This window comes from Carcharodon carcharias, chromosome 5 (genome assembly GCF_017639515.1).
Source record: "Carcharodon carcharias isolate sCarCar2 chromosome 5, sCarCar2.pri, whole genome shotgun sequence".
Lineage (NCBI taxonomy): Eukaryota > Metazoa > Chordata > Chondrichthyes > Lamniformes > Lamnidae > Carcharodon > Carcharodon carcharias.
The window spans coordinates 56435642-56451159 of NC_054471.1; positions in this window are offsets into that span (position 1 = coordinate 56435642).

Below are 15518 nucleotides of genomic sequence, written 5' to 3' on the forward strand. Positions count from 1 at the left end.
GATTGAGCAGATGGATGTGTATTCTCCAGAGTTTCAAAGAATGAGAGGTGATCTCATTGAAACTTACAAAATACTTAAAGGGCGAAAGCGGGTGGATACAGAAAGGATGTTTTCCCTGGCTGGAGGTGGCAGTTGGTGGTGGTGGGGGGGGGGGCGGTCGGTGGGAGAGGTGGTGGTGGTGGTCTAGAACTAGGAGACAAAGTTTCAGAATGGGGCAAGCCATTTAGGACAGAGATGAGGAAGAATTTTGTGACTCAGCGAGTGCTTAATCTTTGGAATCCTCTACCCCAGAGGGCTGCTGGAGCTCAGTCACTGAGTGAGTTCAAGACAGAAATCAATAGGTTTCTGAAGACGAATGGCATCATGGGATATGGAGATAGCGCGAGAAAGTGGTGTTGAGGTAAATGATCAGCCATGATCTAATTGAATGGCAGAGCAAGCTTGAGGCGTTGAATAGCCTTTTTTTTTATTCATTTCTGGCTAGGCCAGCATTTATTGCCCATCCCTAATTGCCCTTAAGAAGGTGGTAAGCTGCCTTCTTGAGCCGCTGTAGTCTATGTGGTGCTATGATAAAAGCAAAATGCTGTAGATGCTGGAAATCTGAACAAAAAACAGAAAATGCTGGAAAAACTCAGCAGCTCTGACAGCATCTGTAGGGAGAAAAACAGAGTTGACATTTCAAGTCCATATGACCCTTCTTCAGAGCTCTGTTTTGTCTCCACAATTGCTGTCAGACCTGTTGAGATTTTCCAGCATTTTCTGTTTTTCTTGCACTCAGATTGCTGTTCGGGAGGGAGTTCCAGGGTTGTGATGCAGTGATATGAAGGAACTGTGATATATTTCCAAGTCAGGATGATGAGTGGCTTGGAGGGGAACTTCTAGGTGGTGGTGTTCCCATATATTTGCTACCCTTGCCCTTTTAAATGGTAGTGGTTATGGGTTTGGAAGGTGCTGCCAAGGAGACTTGATAAGTTTCTGCAGTGCATCTTGTAGATGGTATACACTGCTGCCACTGTGCATCAGTGGTCCAATCAAGTGGGCTGCTATGGCCTGGATGTGTGGAGCTTTATGAGTGTTGTTGGAGCTGCACTCATCCAGGCAAGTGAGGAGTATCCCATCACACTCCTGACTTGTGCCTTGTAGATGGTGGACAGGCTTTGTGGAGACAGGAAGTAAGTTACTCATCACAGGATTCCTAGCCTCTGACTTACTCTTGTAGCCATGGTATTTATATGGCTAGTCCAGCTCAATTTCTGATCAATGGTAACACCCAGGATGTTGATACTGGAGGATTTAGTGTTGGTTGGATTCTCTTTTGTTCAAGATGGTCATTGACTGGCATTTGTGTGGAATTATTGTTACTTGCCAATCATCAACTCAAACCTGGATATTGTCTAGGTCTTGCTGCATTTGGACATGGGCTGCTTTAGTATCTGAGGAGTCACAAATGGTACTGAACATTGTGCAATCATCCCCGCTTCTGACCTTGTGTTGGAAGGAAGGTCATTGATGAAACAGCTGGAGATGGTTGGTCCAAAGGCACTACCCTGAGGAACTGCGGTGATGTCCTGGAATTAAGATGACTGATCTCCAACAACCACAACCATCTTCCTTTCTGATAGGTATGATTCCAGCCAGCAGAGTGTTTTCCCCCAATTCTCATTGACTCCAGTTTTGCTGGGGCTCCTTGATGCCACACTAGGTAAAATGCTGCCTTGATGTCAAGGGCAGTCACTCTCACCCCACCTTGTGAGGTCAGATCTTTTGTCCATGTTTGAACGAAGGCTGTAATGAAGTCAGCGGCTGAGTGGCCCTGGCGGAACCCAGACCAGGCGTCAGTAAGCAGGTTATTGCTAAGTGCCTGACAACACCATAGATCACCCCTTCTATCCCTTTACTGATGATGGAGAGTAGACTGTTGGGGTGGTAATTGGGTGAGTTGGATTTGTCCTGCACTTTGTGTATGGGACATACCTGGGCAATTTTCCAAATTGCTGGGTAGATGCCAGTGTTGTAGCTCTACTGGAACAGCTTAGGAATGGCTGGGAGCGCGGCAAGTTCTGGAGCACAAATCTTCAGTACTATTGCCGGAATATTGTCAGTGCCTTCTGCCGTTTCTTCATATCATGTGGAGTGAATCGAATTGACTAAAGACTAGCATCTGGAGGAGACTGAGATGGATCATTCCCTCGGTGCTTCTGGCTGAAGATTTTTGCGAATGCTTCAGCCTTACCTTTTGCACTGATGTGCTGGTCTCCTCCATCATTGAGGACGGGATATTTGTGGAGCCTCCTCCTCCAGTGAGTTGTTTATTTGCCCACCAACATTTATGATTGGATGTGTCAGGACTGCAAATCATAGATCTGATCCATTGGTTGTGGAATTGCTTAGCTCTGTCCCTCCTGCTGCTTATGCTGTTTGGCACGTATGTAGCCCAGTGTTGTAGCTTTACCAGGTTGACACCTCAATTTTAGGTATGCGTGGTGCTGCTGGCATGCCCTGCCTACTCCTCTTCCTTTGTTCCTATGTCTGGTGATGATCAAATCCAGCTGGTTCAAATGCCCTGATCAGAAGTACACTTTGTGACATGGTTTGTTCTGAGAAGGTGTTAGCTGCACAAAGTGCATGTTAGCAGCAAAGCTCAAGTACTCTCTGAAGTAAAAACAGAAAATACTGTAAAAACTCAGCAGGTCTGACAGCATCCGTGGAGAGAGAAACAAAGTTAATGTTTTGAGTCCATATGAATCTTCTTCAGAGAATTTGCTATTAAGCTTTTGTTTTTATCTCAAGTACTTTCTGTCTGTTCTTATTTATCTTTCCCAGGCCATGATGTCCAAAGCAAGGGGGCCATCCGCCATGGTCCACAATCACTCTTGTATTGAAATGCTCCAGTAGGTAAAGATATTCTGACTTAAGGGTTCTGCTGATGGTGACACCAAGCTCCTCATAGAACTGGTCTTTTCCCTCTGTGTTGGAGCACAGCATTGGAGCCTAGTTCTGAGGTTATATGTTCCAGCTATGTTGGAGCATAGTAATGAATTGTAGTCATGAGGTTAACTGGCCCTGTATGGGTTGAGAGGTAGATGGAGAGAACACATTCTGAACAACTTGTGGGGATTCCATCATCGAGAGCAGTAATTTCCTTACAGTGATATCTGCACCTTGTTCAAGCATTTTCTCTGAACTCTTCCCCTGTCAGATGAATATGTAATGTTTTTCTTTCAATGATCCATTCAATGCCCATCTCTTGGCAAGACTGGTCTCCAGTAGGGAAACTCTGTCAATGTTCAGCCTATCGGGTTCTATTTTGATCACAGCAGTCTTATAGTTTTTATTGACCAGCTGCAGGTTGTCTGTAAATCCTATGCACGTGGTTCTGATGCCCAAGCTTGCCCTCTGAAAAGTTGGCATCTTCTTTCTTTTCATTTGCTTTGTTTGTTTGCTTGTTGTGATGGATTCTGTCCACTTGTTGAGCAGAGACTCTAAGCTCCAAGCACCCATCGAAGCAGATGGAACATGGCAGGTCAGCACCTTACTAGTCGGGGCTGCCTGACTTGAGGTGGGCAGTGGCTGACCACTGGGAAATGTTGGTCCCTCCCACCATTGGAAACAGCCCATAGCACCCATTCTCTACGATAACTGAGTTGGGCTTATCACTTGTAACTGCTCTCCTGTGTTGTGTTAACATTCTGCAGTGATGCTGGTTTGGAGAACCTGGTTTGCCCAAATGTCAGGATCCCCCTCTCAGCCTCCCCTGGTTGAGTCTAAAGGAATGCAAAGCACTGCATTTGGCACTGGCTCAGTTGCAGGAGTCGCTAGAAAGATTGCTTATTTATACATCTGTCCACCTTTTGGCTCCACTCAAAGTTTCTTGTTAGGGCTTAGTCCTTTAGCCTTCTGCTTTCCCAAGATACCCACAAGGCAGTGGAGCTATTTGCCTATAGCTGGGAGTTTGGTTCATGAGCGCCAGGCCCTGTCCACATTCTGGTGGGCTTGCACATTGCATGTCTGAGGGCCAAACCTCCTCCAAGTTGCTCTGAAGCTTTAAACTGTGACCCCCGAGGGCTCGGGTTTTCGTGTGTTGCCATGAGGAGGCACATCTGAGGGCTTGCTGATAGGGAGGGCGTGCACTGACAGGGAGAGATTTAGACATTTGGTAGTCTTTTTCACATTGCTGCCAGCCAGAGATGTGCGCTGAAAGTGAGAAGCAAATTAGCACACAAAAGCAGAAAGCCATCTCTTCTCTCATACAGCATCATATCAAGTGGTTGGATACACATTACTACACTATATAACTATAAGAGCCAATGAAAATGTGCTTTAAAATATGGTCATAACTCAGGCAACTTTAATCTGCTTCCTAGTATTCAAATATTAGGAAAGCCTTGCATTTAAATGTCATTCAGAAATATCTTAAACTGTTACATGGACAGCGGGCCATAAGCTTCAACTAGCATCGGAAAGTGCTGGCCCACAGAAATTAGAAGAAATAAATACCTATGTACCTGGTCTCGAAAATAACGTTGGCACTTCTGTTTGCCGGAGTTGCTTGGGGCCTGCATGGAAAGACCCCTCGCAGACCCCAGTGAAGTCTAGATCAAGTGCATTCAAGGAGGCCACGCCCCTTTTTTACGATCCAGGGGAGTGGGTTGGGGGTGGGTGGTCTGCGGCAGTGCAGCTGTGGTCTGAGGGGGTGGTCCAGGGTGGGTGGGGGGGGGGGGCTGTATCGGGGGGCTGTCTGGGGGTGAGGGGGTCAGTCAGAGGCCTGGGTGGGAGCTGGGAGAGTCAGAGGTCTGGGTAGTGAGGGGTGGGGATGTTGGAAGTCTGGGGGAATGTTCAGAAGTCCGGGAATGGGAGGGTCAGAGGTCAGAGGTGGTTTGTGTTTCTGAGGTTGGTGGAGGGAGTTGGGGAATCTGAGGTCAAGGGGAGTGGGAGGCGAAGGGTGTCAGAGGTCGGGGGGGAGGGGAGATGGGGGAGGTCCCATGGGTGGGGGTCGGGGGCATGGGACAGTCCTGTGGGGTTGTCTGGGTCTTTACAATAGTTATTCAGAAGTTAGAAGAGGTTTCAATTCCTTTAACTTTTTCTGAGTAACAATTGGCGTAACCCCAGTGGATTTAAATTGCATTTTCGGATGGTTCCCAGTGCAGCACAATTGTCCAGAGGGAGTATGGACTTCTGGGCAATCGCCATGTAAACCCTTACCTGGGAACCTCCCAGAGAAATTCCTGAATGCATCTTTGGGGCAGCCCCCAAATCTGACGCTGGGGAGTGCGGAATTTACGGGCCCATGTATTAATTCGGGGTGCAGTCATTGTTATGTCAGTATATACAACAGTCATTTTGAATACATAACAATCTCAAACAGCAGGTGGTTTGACAATACAATCTGCATCATGATCTTGTCTCTTTTGAGATTAATATTTTTCAATTTTTTTGAAGAGAACTGCAGATCAAGTGAAAGCACAATGCTTAAATACCATAATGTATTTGTTCAAAGAAGCTGGCCCTTGGTTATTGGCCAGTACCAGTATTCGTAGTTAGATCTCAAAACTACAAAAGATAGACGCTGAGTCATGCACACAATCAATTATAAATAGCACCATGGTTCTCCAGTTTAAATGACAACTCTGCTGCCAGAATTGTAACTCAGGGCTGAATTCCTTTGTGGTGGCTTTCCTCAACATGCCCATAACATAAGCAGATGAAACATGTCTGTTTGAGAATTTGAATTCAGTTGGTATAAGTAAAAGTGACCACGGAGTTGTAAGTTTGATCCAAAAACCAAACTGGTTCAATAATATCCCTTACGGGAAGGAAATGTGCCGTCCTTACTTACTCTGGTCTGTACATGATTCCAATCCCACACCAACATGGTTGACTGTTAACTACCCTTTGAAGTAGCCTAGCATTCTGGAAATATAGCGATGAGCAATAATACTAGCCTTGTCAGCAACACGCCTATACCGAGTAATTTAGAAAAAATATAATTTTACAATGAAGTCAGTTACTTGCATTTTTTCTTTCATTGTGCGAGAAAAAAATTAACAAATCCATCTTATCTTTCATTAAAAAAATTAACTAAAATGTAACTTTAACTAAAATGTAACTTTTCATATACATCTCCGTTCAGTCCCCTTGATGCCAGTAACCAATTACCATTTTATATAAAATTTTAAAAGGACAGGGAGCAAAGTTACATGTCCAGCAAACTAATTAGGCTGGGATTTTCCAGACCTACCGTGGGGGATATAATGGGTCAGCCAAAGGTCCATTGACTTTCGGCAGGACCAGATAATCCCTGCTGCAGGTGGGGCCAGAATATACCACCCTTAATTTTGGAATACAGTATGCCCTTTCCTCCTGTGACTTCATTAATATATGCACATAGAAGGTGCTTGCTTGGTGCCAATTAATTTGTTGTAAAATGTTGTATGGTGTTAAATTTCAAATTATGTTATAAGTGTAATTGCCACTTTCAATCAAGTATATCAAATAATCAAATCCAACTTGTAATTTCAAAAAGATCACCCATTAATTAAAAGAAATTTAATGCATCAGATATTGCATCACAGTGAGAGATAATGAAGCCTTATACTTAAATATTTCACAGCAGACTCATGCTTATGAAGAAGATAAAGGGGCTATCTATGAGAAACTAGCTGTGTGAGTCAGCGGGTGGTAGTAAACTGTACCTCCAATTTGACTTGGGCAGCCCATTTTTAGTGATCCAAAGAAAATCAGGACAATGCTTGTCTTGCTCATTCAAACAAGATCCACCCTCTAATAAGTGGCTTTCAATAGTGTTTTACTCTGCTTGATGGTACAGAAGAAATTAAAACCACTGACAAATTTTCTTCTTTCAGTGAAAAATGGGAGAATCTGCTGTTTTCTCCATAATTAGTGAACACCAATGAAAATGAGCAAATGCACAGTTTCACAATGTGAGATTTCAGAAAACAGAGTTTTATTAGTGGAATATTAATTATGGAGAAGCATACACATTCTGTTGATTTTCATCAAGGGGTGTTTATCCTCAAAGTTCATTTTTATTACATTTTTACCAGTGACGACGTACCTCAGTTGAAGATTTGTGGTAGATTGGTTCCTTTTTCTTTATTCTTCATGGCATCACTGGCAAGGCCAGCATTTATTGCCCATCCTTAATTGCCCTTGAGAAGGTAGTGGTGAGCTGCCTTCTTGACCACTGCAGTCCATGTGCAGTAGGTACATCTACAGTGCTGTTAGGGAGTGAGCTCCTGGATTTTGATCTAGCAACAGCGAACAGCGATATGTTTCCAAGTCAGGATGGTGAATGGCTTGGAGGGGAACTTGGTGGTGTTCCCTTGTGTCTTTGCCCTTGTCCTTCTAGATGCTAGAGGTTGCGGGTTTGGAAGGTACTGTAGAAGGAACCTTGGTGAGTTGCTGCCATGCATCTTGTAGATGGTTTGCACTTGCCACTATGCACTGGTGGTGGAGGGACTGAATGTTTAAGATAGTAGATGGGATGCCAATCAAGTGGGCGGTTTTGTGCGAATAATGTTGAGCTTCTTTAGTGTTGCTGCACTCTTCCAGGCAAGTAGGGAGCACCCCTCACACTCCTGGCCTGTTCCTTGTAGATGGCGGATAAGTTTGGGGAGTCAGGAAGTGAGTTACTCACCACAGAATTGTATACTTCTGACCTGCTCTTTTAGACTCTGTTTTATATTGCTGGCCCAACTCAGTTTCTGGTCAATGGTAACCCCCTGGATGTTGAATGTGGGGATTTCAGTGCTGGCAATGCCATTGAATGTCAAGGAGTGATGGTTCAATTCTCTTTTGTTAGAGATGGTCATTGCCTGGCATTTTGTGTGCCACAACTGTTACTGTCACTTGTCAGCCAAAGTTTGAATGTTGTCTAGGTCTTGCTGCATATGGACACTGACTGCTTCAATATCTGAAGAGTTGCAAATGGTGCTTGACATTGTGCAATCATCAGCGAACATCCCCACTTCTGTACTTATGATGGACGGAAGGTCATTGATGAAATAGCTGAAGATGGTTGGGCCTAGGACACTACCCTGAGGAACTCCAGGATGTCCTGGAACCGAGATGATTGACCTCTGACAACCACAACCATCCTCCTTTGTCCTAGGTATGTCTCCAACCAGTGGAGAATCTTTCCTTTGATTTCCATTGGCTTCAGTTTTGCTCCTTGATGTCATACTTGGTCAAATGCTGCCTTGGTGTCAAGCGCAGTGACTCTCACCTCACCTGTAGAGCTCAGCTATTTTGTCCATGTTTGGCCCAAGGTTAATATCTCATAAGAGAGGCAAATCTGGTTTCACATGCCTTCAAATAGTTTATTTGCTGCATCCTGGAAACCAGTCTTCCTATGAGTAATTCGATAGCCACTCTCAATCGAATGTCCAAATTCTGAGATGTCAATCATGTTTATTGACATTTCTAATGTGGTTGTTATTATGGTGAGATTAATCAGTCCTACATTAAGGTCACTAATTATGGAAAATGCCTCCGAAGTAGATGGCTCCTCCTCATCCGTCCACCTCCCCACCCCACACTGCCACAGAATGGCAAGTTCCTCAACTGCAGTGTCAATCCCACTGGGTAGCTGATATCATTATTCTAGCCCCCCTCAGAAGTAAACCCTCTGGACAAACGTTTGTGAAGCTCTACCTCATGTTGTCTCCATGTTCAAATCAGACGGGATGGTCTGCTGTAGACTGGAGCCTAAGGCCTTGGTTACAGCATCTTGGGCACCACGAGAAGCGCTTTGTCTGAACTTATGACTCTGTCACTTGAACTTTTTGTTTAGATAGCCATGAAGTTGCCATAAACTCCAGGGTAGACTCCAATTAGGCTAAGAAAGAATGCAAGTCTGTGCCTTGGATCTTTCAGGCAGTTATTCACGCCCTAAAATGACTGCATGAAATATTGGTACCCAGATAGCAACATCCTTTTATATGCTGATCCCATGAGTTCTCAGTCCCTGGACTCAGTCAATGAGTAATGATGTGAGCTAGCCACCTGAACAATATGACCTTTCGTTCACTCCCAGCATCGCTCATTTCTCCTCACCCTTTTGAAACAGGCTGATTTTTTTTCCTCTTAATTCAAAGTTGTTTCAATCAAACTGGCTTGAATTTTGCAGTGGTAATGTCAACAAAACTCTCAGCATTCATTGTCGTTACTCCACCGAAGCTGACAACCACTTCTGGAGCAAAAACAGAATTACCTGGAAAAACTCAGCAGGTCTGGCAGCATCGGCGGAGAAGAAAAGAGTTGACGTTTCGAGTCCTCATGACCCTTCTGTCGAAGGGTCATGAGGACTCGAAACGTCAACTCTTTTCTTCTCCGCCGATGCTGCCAGACCTGCTGAGTTTTTCCAGGTAATTCTGTTTTTGTTTTGGATTTCCAGCATCCGCAGTTTTTTTGTTTTTAACCACTTCTGGAGTCCACACATGCACAGAATAACTTGAAATCTAGAAGTTACTATCAGTGTTTCTACATTGCTCCAGATGATGCGCTTTTGCGGTCCCCATAGAGATCAATCCCTTAGCAAGTAGTGAATTAACTAAAACTACAAGATTTACACAGTCAGTCCCACTGTACGAACCCTGAAAAAGCTACATCTTGTTGAGCTGGGTAGTGAGAGGTGTATGCTAACTTCACAATTATTGCTGAACACCCTCATTGGCTCTGAAAAGCAAATTTTACATCTGTAGAAGATCAAGCTTTTCTATTACAATAACATTTCCACATTTTAATTTACTTTTTGTTTGTAATATTTTAACTTCTAGCTTAACCCCTCAAAAAATCACTTATTTTGCTATCTGAGCATTTCAATTAAAGGTAATGATAACCTGTCTTTCAAATGAGATGTTGAACCAACTGCCCACTCGGTTGAATGAAAAAGATTCCATTTGAAGAAGAGTGATGGGATTATCCCTGGTTTCTTGGCCAATATTTATTCCTCAGTCAACATTACAAAAACAAATCTTCTGGTCATAATCACATTGCAATTTATGGGTGCTTGTTGCGCACAAATTGGCTGCTGCATTTTCTGCACTACAGTTGTGACTGCACTTTAAGATTACTTCATTGTCCCTAAAGGGCTTTGAGATGTTGGAGGTTGTGAAAGGCTCGATATAAGTGCAAGTCTTGCTATCTAACTTTCAGTGCTTTTAACTTTCTGGTTAACTATCTGTAAGAATATTTCAACGTGATTGCCTGCTTACCCCATATGCTGATATCACTGCTTCTGGACATCTGGAGATCCCTTTGACTAGGTGCCAGATTTAAACTGCTGTTGGGAAATGCAGAGACTGTGCCACAGAGATTGCCATATATTTATGGGCAGTAACCTTCATAATCAGCAGCGAGCACACTTCACCTCTAATCACATAACTCAACTTGTTATTTGATAGTTTAGAAAAAAAATACAGATTTCTCATTTTCCTGTGTAATTTAAATTGCTTAATTCAAATTATTGGATAGCCAATTTATTTATCACAAGTAAACAGCTTCAAAGGATTAGGACTATGTTATACATAAGTCATATGTGTATACTAGCAACATGCACAGTTCTGGTCTCCATATTACAAAAAGAATACAGGGACATCAGAGAACATGCAAAAAGAATATACCAGAATGTTATCAGAACTGAGAGCTGAGAACTGTCAGGAGAGATGGAATAGACTGGGGCTCTTTTCTTTCAAAAAGAGAGGAGGCCTAACAGAGGTCTTGAAAACTATTAAGGGGCTTGATAGAGTAGACATGAAGAAAATATTTCTGCATGTAGAGGAATCCAAAACTATAGGTGATAAGCATAAATAATCACAAATAAATCCAATTAAGAATTCAGGAGAAACTTTTTTAACCAGAGAGTAATTAAAATGTAGAACTTGCTTTCAGATGGTGCAGATAAGGCAATAGCATAGACATATTTAAGGGGAAGCTAGATAAAAACATGTTGGAGGATAGAACAGAAGGATATGTTGATAGCAAGAGATCAAGTAAGGTGGGAGGAAGCTCGTGTTCGGCTGGGTTGAATTGTCTGTTTCAGCTCTGTACGATCTACGTACATCTAGTTTCTGCATGCAACAGGTATAGTGAATGACTCAGCCTTCTCCTGTGACATTGATAGTTATCATTTATCCTTACATGTTGCCATTAGAAATACAAGTGGCAGAATTGTGTCAGAAGTGCCAGTGGGTTTGTAGGTGGGGAGGTTGGTGGGGGGGGTGGGGTTCAAGCGTAAAATTTGTCAAAAGGCCAATTATTGAGCACTTAAGGCCTGTTTTCCACCCAGCCTCAACTTTCAGGCTGGCAGAAGGAGTTCAATGGTAAGGTGGGAGCCCAAAAATTAGCGCTGTTCGGACCTCGGGCGGGAAGTGTTGGGGGGTGGGGGGGCACCTCCATCAGCAGCTTCTGTTTAAAATCGAGCACCCATCCCAAAAGGCTTGACCACTGTGGGGGTTGACACCCCAACCCCACTCTGTCCACTTCCCCAGACCTCACCTCCCCTCCCGGCCCTGAGACCACCAAAACTTATCTGGTCCTGGACTCCCAGGACTTAGGCTCTGGGAATCGCTTGCAGACCCAGTCCTGCCCACTGCAGCTTCTGACACTGTGGGAACTAGAGAACTGCTGGCCAATCAGATTGGCTGGCAACTCTCTGTGGCGGGACTTCCTCCCGAATGAGGGGCAGAAGTCCCACCTGAAGCCAACTGATGCTTGTTGGAGCGTTAAATGGCTGCGAGTGAGGCAGAATTGGCAGAGGCGGTGTTCTTCGCTGACTCTTCACGTGGCAGGAAGGGAAGCACCACCATCCAAAAAAATCCTGGCCAAGAAAGTCAAATGTCATAATGCTAAACTGAAGGATGTCCCTTCAAGCACAGCTTAATGGCAATAAACTGAGCATCATGTGCACTGCCATGTATTCTTGTGTTTCAGTAAGGAAATAAGTAAATAGCTTCTATGGCTCTACGTGGGATTAGGAAGGGCACCTGGGTGTCCTTGGGCTGGCAGGACAAGATGGGCTGAATGCCTCCTTTTGTGCTGTAACTTTTCTATGGCTCTATGACTGGGAAGAGGAAGAATAATGGGAAAAGGATCCTTCATAGATCTGTGCTAGGAGAAGCAGCTTGCTTCACTCACCCCAAATTCCCTTTATGGGCTCCAGCCACAAGTCTTGCAGAGACGTCTCTCCAAATTAGCTTAAGACCCTCTAGTTATGCGGCTCTCCTCCTATGTACCTTTGTACCCTCCTGTTAGTTCTCCTTTGTGTTGCTATCAGATAAATAGCACTGAGAAATTCGAAATTTGAAGAGGAGAGGCACTGGTACCCAAGTGCCCAAACTGCATCCCAAACGCGTTATGTGAGTAAATGAAGATATGCCATGCAGCTAGAATGAAAGAAAGAACTTACACCTATATCATGTCTTTTACAGCCCCAAGGCCTGAATTTTTCAGGCGGCGGGTGGGCTCGGCAGGAGCGGGCAGGGGTGGTCGCAGAGCTGATCGCCGCCCATGATCATCTCCACACCACCATTTTACACGGGCGAGCCAATTAACGCCCACCCAGTGTAAGACGCGAGCCTTAGCCAACAGCGCGACCTGTGCGGGCAGAGGGAGGAGAGAGAGTCAGGGCCAGCGCTCTTTCGTGCAAGCGTGCAAAAGAGTGCTTCACTCTCCCTGACACACGGAGCTGCCTCAGGGAGATTGAAGTGGTTTGCAAATAAATAATGAATCGAAAATTTATTTTAACATGCCCCCTCATGTGACTGTCACATGATAGGGGACATATTTTTATATTTCATTCCATTTTTATTTAATTAATCAACGATCTAGGAAACCGCTCGTTGTTGAGGTTTCCTAAAAAATGTGAAGGCCGCTTGACCTTTGCGCCTGCCTGCCAACCTTAAGATTGGATGGATAGCATCAACAATGACCTTAATAACTTCCTTAACGGCCTTAATAGGCTGTTTAAATATTGGCAGGCCCGCAGCCAACTCCAGCGGCCACCTGCCGAATGGAACAGGCGTCATGCCCGATGTCACTGCACATCACTTTACGCGACAGTGTGTCGGGCCCGCCCCCACATCTCGACTAAAAAATCCTGCCCAAAGACATTTTACTGCCAAGGAAGCACAGTCAGTGTTGTAATGTAGGAAACAGGGAAGCCAATTAACCTACAGCAATGTCCCTCAAATAGAAATGAGATAAATGCTAGGCACAACATCATAAATGTAAGTGCAACAAAACTTTCATTTTTTAGTAGCAGCTTGCAGAGTTTGCCTTGAGCAACCTGGGCACCTGTATGACTCTCTGAAAGAACTTTAAGGCTGCCTGAGTATTCTGTAAACAGCCTTAGGCAAGTTGTAACAGTTTGAGTGGACACTCTAAATAGCAAGCATATTTTCTCACTTATTTTATTCTAGAGAAACTGAGTACGTGTTGCAAGTTTCCAGAAACAGACAGACTTTACCCTTGCCTGCTGACAGTTATTTTGGACATTAATTAGATAGCTCTATCAAATATGTGAATAAATGGTGTTAGGAACAGGAATTGGCAACCTTTGTCCCTTGGATCTGTTCTGCCATTCAATGATATCTGTGAACCAGCCCCATAAACCTGCCTTTGCCCATCATATCCCTTAATATGTCACTTGGTCAAAGTCCTGCAACTCCTTGCCTAACAGCACTGTGGGCGTTCCTTCTGCACGTAGACTGCAGCAGTTCAAGAAGGTATCTCATCACCATCTTCCCAAGGGCAACTAGGGATGAACAAAAAATGCTGGCCCTGCCAGCAACATTCACATCCCATGAACAATAAAAGACAATCTTTGGTTAAGAAAACTCTTTCAATTTCAGATTTAAAGTCACAACAAGTCAAATGCCAATTGCCATTTGCAGAAGAGTTCCAAACTCCTACCACCCTTTCTGTGTAGAGTGCTTCATTATTTCACTGACCTGGTTCTACTGCTTGACTATTCTTACTAATTTTAGACCATAACCAGTGGAAATAGCTTCTCTTTACCTTTTGACAACTTCATTCAAATCACCACTTAATCTTCCGATTTCCAGGGAATACAACCCTGGTTAGCGTAATCTCCTCTCATAATTTAAACCATGGAGTTGAGATATTATTCTGGACAACCCATGCCACACTTTCTTAAGCTGTGGTGCCCAGAATTTGCTCAGCACTTCAGGCGTGGTCTAACCATAGCTGTTTACCTGAATCATGACTTCTACATCCTTGTATTCTAGACTTTTAGATATAAAGGCCTGTATTCCATTAACCATTTTGATTATTTTCTGTACCTGATCATGGCCTTTTAGTTATCTGTGGACCTGGATCGCCAAGTGTCTTTGGACTTCCACTATTTCTAGCTTTTTCACCATTGAGAAAATATCCTGTTCTATCTTTGTTAAATCCAAACTGAATGATTTCACATTTTCCTAAATGGAAATCCATTTACCACAGTTTTGGCCATTCACCGGATCTATCAATATCTCTGTAATTTTATGCTTCCATCTACAATGCTTACAATGCCACCTATCTTTGTGTCATCAACAAATATGTGGCTTTTTATTCAATCATCTAAACCGTTAACAAATATAATGCATAGTTGAGGCCCTGATGAAGATCACTGCAGGAATCTTTAGTCTCATCCCTCCAATTACAGTACCTGCCTATTATCCCTACTCTCTGTTTCCTTCTACTCAGGCTATTTTTTCGTCAGCTCAATAACTTGGCTTCAACTGCATGAGCTTCAAGGTCAGCTAATGGTTTCTAATGAGGGAGTTTATCTTGTGCGTTCTGGGAATCCATATGAACGACATCCATAGACATTTCCATGCCCACAACTTTAATCACCTCCTCAAAATTTCACTCAGGTTCATGATCTACCCTTTACACATTCCTGTTGGCCCCAGTCCCAATTCTACAGTGGGCGGGAGGAGGTTGGTGACAGGGCAGATGCCCAGCAACTAATTTTTAATTAATCCATGGGATGTGGGCATCGCTGGCTAGGCCAGCATTTATTGGCCATCCCTAGTTGCCTTTGAGAAGATGATGGTGAGCCGCCTTCTTGAACTGCTGCAGTCCATGTGGTGTAGGTACATCTACAGTGCTGTTAGGAATGGGGTACCAGGATTTTGACCCAGTGACAGTGAAGGAACGGTGATATATTTCCAAGTCAGGATGGTGAGTGACTTGAGGGGAATTTCCAGGTGGTGGGGTTCCCATGTATCTGCTGCCCTTGTCCTTCTAGATGGTAGTGGTCGTGAATTTGGAAGATGCTGCCTAAGCAGCCTTGGTGAGTTCCTGCTGTGCATTTTGTAGATGGTACACACTGCTTCCACGTTGCGTCAGTGGTGCAGGGAGTGAATGTTTGTGGGTGGGATGCAAATCACGCAGGCTGCTTTGTCCTGCATGTTGTCAAGCTTCTTGACTGTTTTCGGAGCTGCACTCATCCACACAAGTGGAGAGTATTCCATTACATGCCTGACTTGTGC